The following is a 5170-nucleotide window of genomic DNA, read 5'->3' as shown; positions in this document are numbered from 1 at the left end:
TACGTGTTGTGAGCCATTTCACTTCCATAAAGTCATAGTGCAGGAAAAAGGTGCGGCCACCCAATCAAATCTATAATAAGAAATTGACAATGTGGTGGGCTGGAAATTGATATGGACGAGTTCTGTCCCGCAGATTTATAAGGCAAAAAAACAAACAAGAGGAAGATCGTCCATCATCATACCATCAAAAAAAGGAACTTTGTAGTGCAGTACAAACAAATCATGAGTGTTGATTCAACTCTTATGGTGTAAGGGTCTTCATTGTTTAGTAGACCTGTTGTGCGTTGTTATACCTTTAAGGCCGGGAGTGCATCTGTGTCCTTGGACGTTTAATGCCGGGAAGACTTCTTGGTTATTTTAGATATAATATATCGTTGCTGTTGGGGCAGAAACCTCTTATCTCCATGTTCTAACTTTTTGTGTTTTTCCATAAATTAATGCCCTCCCTACTCCATCATCACAAAAGCATCAAAAGTTGCAGATCCACAAGCTCAAAACGCGGCGCGAAGCGACACGTTTTGAGCTTGTAGATCTGCTGCTTTTGCTATTTTTGCCAGACCCAGGGGGTCAGGCCTACATGTGGCTTTGTCGGTCCCCTTTTGCTATCGTTTTCGTCCATATATGGACGAAAACGTTTTCTTACATGTCCCTCTTTTTGATTGGCCAAGCTTAGCGTGACGTAGTTTAGAAACCATTCAGATTTCCGTCAGATTTGACGTCATCAATATAGCATCATCCATAGAGAAATAGATTATTAAAGGGCATGCGACTGTCGCTGCATGCAGTAGTGACTACAGTTTAGAGTGATGTTCTTTATGCATTGGTGGTAATCTATGTAAGAAGAGTTACTGTTTCAACCCGCCCTATTGTTTGCATCTGTTGTTCAAACATGCGATTCCGTAATCCCTTAAAGAAGGCCCTTGCATTCAGCGTGGTCAGCGGAGTGCTGCTGTTTGCCCTCTTCCACTGGTGGGCCCCTGGAGGCCAGTCCACAGTGGACATCGGGATAAAACAGAGGGCCGCCATGGAGGAGCTTCTGAAGACGCTCGCGGAGAAGACCTATAACGACACTGTCACCGGCTACGGTAATATTTCCTATCACATAAAGGACAACGTGGCGGGTCAATTGTCACGGGAGACATGTGAGTGTCTGGCAGACGAGGGGACCGTCATACCGTTCTCCCACCTACTCTTTCCGCGTGTGTGGGCCCACAACATACGACGCTCCTTCTTGGGCAACCACAAAGACCCAGCGGGGGTGGACGGTCGCAGGTCGCGGGAGTGCGAGGATTTCAAAAGGAGAACCTACACTTCAGCGGACTTGCTCGTTGTCGCCGAGGCCAACAGTCCTCTTCAGTACCCGACGCAGGGGGTGGAGGTGCGCCCGCTCAGAACCATCGTCGTTCCGGGTTTGGGACTTAAAGGAAACCCCGGATCTGGACACGCGGTCACGTTGACAGCAGCGCTGGGCGTCTTTGACGTGGCCGCCACGGTGGACGGAGTCACCATCACGGGGGCCGGAGAGAAGTCCATGGTGATATCGAGTCCCCGTTCTCTCCGGTCTGAACAGGCAGCTGCAGTTCGTCACCTACACGAACACCCAGTACCATCCCAGGACGGCGGACACGGTGACGTTCGCGACCGACGACGGACACCGGGCCGTTTTCACCATCAGAGTCGGACACGGCGTTGTCCCGAAGCTTTACGACTCCGGAGCCGCCGGCGGCGGAGACGGAGAGTACAACATCGGCGCCCTCGTCACCATCGCCACCAAAACCTTCCTACGCTACGACAAACTGCGAGATCTCATCGACAGCGTACGGGCGTACTACCCCGCCGTCACCGTAGTGGTGGCAGACGACAGCGAGCGCCCCCAACCCGTCGCCGGGCCCCACGTCGAACATTACACCATGCCGTTTGGAAAGGGCTGGTTCGCCGGGAGGAACCTGGCCGTGTCGCAGGTGAGCACAAAGTACGTGCTATGGGTGGACGACGACTTCATCTTCTCTGCCAGCACCAAGTTGGAGAAGATGGTGGACGTCCTGGAGAAGACCACCCTGGACCTGGTGGCCGGCGCGGCGAGGGAGGCGACGGGCCTCGCGGCCACGTTCCGCCACACCATCGCGGTGGAAGAGGGCGGAGATGAAGGCGACTGTCTCCGCTTCAGGCAAGGCCACCATCACGTCGTCGACGGCTTCCCCAACTGCGTGGTGGCCGACGGGGTCATCAACTTCTTCATGGCGAGGACGGACAAGGTGCGGGAGGTGGGGTTTGACCCCTGCTTGGCGCGGGGGGGGGGCATTTGCAGTTCTTTGTCGACGGGCTGGGCTCCCTCCACATCGGCTCCTGTGATGACGTCGTCGTGGGGCACACCTCAGAGGTCCGACTTCCCTGGAGGAAAATGTCAAGTGATGAAAAGGCTTATAGGAATTTCCGCTACTCCACCTCTAACTGCAAGACCGACGATGAACTGTTCTACTTCAAGAACAGATTCAAGTGCATGTCATCACCAACTGAAATATGAAATGACATGGCTTATTATGACAACATTCAAGATGTTTGCCAGTGCACATGGATGTTTTAGAGGACCATGTCTACTGTATGGTTGACAGGTCATGATGGTGTTTCATGGTATGAAGTAGAAATGTAATAATATTGTTGTTATCGTGACACGGTGATAACACAAATGTTGCAATGTTGTCGGAGTTCCACGGTGGTATCTATCCCCCCCCTTTTTTGCCAGACCCAGGGGGTCAGGCCTACATGTGGCTTTGTCTGTCCCCTTTTGCTATCGTTTTTGTCCATATATGGACGAAAACGTTTTCTTACATGTCCCTCTATTTGATTGGCCAAGCTTAGCGTGACGTAGTTTAGAAACCATTCAGATTTCCGGCCATTCAGATTTCAACCACTAGGGGTTTGGCAGTACCAGGTCCCCTGGTTCCCTTGTTTGGACATATGAGGTTTCCACCCGACAGAGACCATATTTATTTCTCAGCCTTTGTAGCAGATAGACACATGAAATTAAATGTAATAAAACATTTGAAAGCTTAAATCTTTGGCAAAATAATGTTCATTAATTTAAAAAAAATGTATCATGTTTCCATCTAAGAGGCTGATATATAATTTCTCTAGTGAACGTTGACAATTCTGTCAAGTTTTTCAGAAAACGCTCAAATTTTTAGAAGTCATTTACAAAAACGCCTTTAGGATTTAGAAGATGTTTTCAGAATCGGCCTCAGGTCTAAATGGGTTAAATCATCGCTGAGAACTTTGCTGTGAAGGATTCTTTAACAGTGCTGTGACAGAGCCCCGCCCCCCCCCCCCTCCCCTCAGATCCATTCCAGGCCCCCACCTCGCTGGGAGTCACACTGGAACGGAGAGCACATGGTGACAGCTGGGAATCTGTGATACAGTTAATTCCGATGGCTTACTCCAGCTTCAGGCGTTGTGTGTCCGAGCTAGGAATGGGTAGAGGGGGGGGGGTATATTGGCTGAGACATCAAGGTACATGGTAAAGCGATATTTCGCTTTGCTTGAGGAGATTCGCTAAGTACGCAGAGCACACCTTCACAGGCCCGTCATCACATCGTCCCTCATCACAATGTGCTGCTCACTGTGCTGGCACATGGTGTACCATTCTTACGCCATCATTTTGTTTTAAATATATTATTGATATTATTATTTTTTAAACCTGTAAAGCGCTTTGTGACTGTTAGTGTCTGTGACAAGTGCTCCACTTACTTACTTACTTACTTACTTATTTAGTTATTATTTAGTTACATAAAGTAATTCATGACGGTAATAAATCATTCTTTATAAAGCTTCTATCCTTTACACACACACACGCACACATGCACACGCACCATGAAATTGATGCTTTTGGATGTGTGAAGAATCAATCAGGTCATGTTTTGAGCCAATTCACGTCCATAAAGTCATAGTGCAGGAAAACAAGTATTGATTTATTTAATGCATTTATTCATTTATTAAGTATTTTATTTATGTGTTTGTTCGGAATTCATTTATTTACTGTATGTGTGGGTGGGTTGGTGTGTGGGTGTGTGAGAGAGAGAGAGAGAGAGAGAGAGAGAGAGAGAGAGAGTTTACTGCCCTCTAGAAGTAAAAAATCACACCCAGTGTGAAGTGGGCGGTGTGGTCATCATAGTGATGGAAGCTCACTTCCAAAAAAGTCCATAATCCTATTTATAGGTTATTAATGTCATCATGTGTCTCGCTAGCCAATCACAGTGCTGAATAGAGTCAGCCAATAGAGTCAGCCAATCACAGTACAGCTAGGGGTCTACTAATGGGCCAATCACAGTGCAGGAAACTAATACTAATGAGGTGTCCCAACCCCACTTATAGGGGCGGCTACACCGCCCAAAAACTATAGAATGGTAAAAGTAGATTTGGCTGACCTTGGTACACTGTGATGTAAGCAACGAGGCTGCAGCCTAATACAATAGGTGTGTCATATGTAGGTGTAGCCAGTGAGCAAGCATTGACGCTATAGTGTACATAGTCCATAGCACTGTCAATGACACAGAAGTTGGAGGAGAAAGGTGGTATGCAACACATCTGTTGGCCAGATTAAACCCAAGGACGCCACAAGAGCAGGCCCGGCCCTGGATTAGCACACAGGCTCACAGGGCTGCAGCAAGGCTCGCCAAACAACAAAGCCTTTTCTTCCCCCCATCCCGTGCTTACCTTGTGCCTCAGTACCTGACACTCAAGACTCTCACCCGCTGTTTCTGCTCTTGCATCTGCAACTAAGCTGATTATTATGCATTATCACAACATCATACTGACAGTGAGGATGATACGCGACATGCTAGGGATGGGACGATAATCGTTATCATCGTTGATCACGATAAAAAAAAAACACATCAACAATCACGATAATCGCAGAGATTTTGATTCAGCGTGAAATTGTCCTCCGTCATACACGGGGGATCAATTTGTTTTTGACTAGCTGATTATCCAGTGGCACATAAACCCTCTATACTGTACTTAGTAAAACGGACCTGTAAAGAGCACACTTGGTACGCTCTTTTTTTCACTCTACACCAAATCTCTTCGCCAAACATAGCCAAACTATTGGTAGATCGGCAATCCTTTCCAGTAACAAACATGGTTTGAAACCAGTGAAGATATTATGTTCTTCTGT

The 5170-nt window shown here is 47.7% G+C and overlaps 1 pseudogene across 1 annotated transcript; it reads left to right on the top strand.

Moving 5' to 3' along the window:
- Nucleotides 1-889: 889 nt before the first annotated feature.
- On the top strand, nucleotides 890-2524 carry LOC308089058 (beta-1,4 N-acetylgalactosaminyltransferase 1-like; annotated as a pseudogene). The gene has a single exon. The product of its transcript is annotated as a beta-1,4 N-acetylgalactosaminyltransferase 1-like (transcript).
- Nucleotides 2525-5170: the final 2646 nt, after the last annotated feature.

The sequence above is a fragment of the Gymnoscopelus braueri genome (genome assembly GCF_963280865.1).
Source record: "Gymnoscopelus braueri genome assembly, chromosome: 7".
NCBI classification, from domain to species: Eukaryota; Metazoa; Chordata; class Actinopteri; order Myctophiformes; family Myctophidae; genus Gymnoscopelus; species Gymnoscopelus braueri.
Note: the sequence above shows the minus strand (reverse complement) of the source record. Positions and strands in the feature narration are given on the sequence as shown.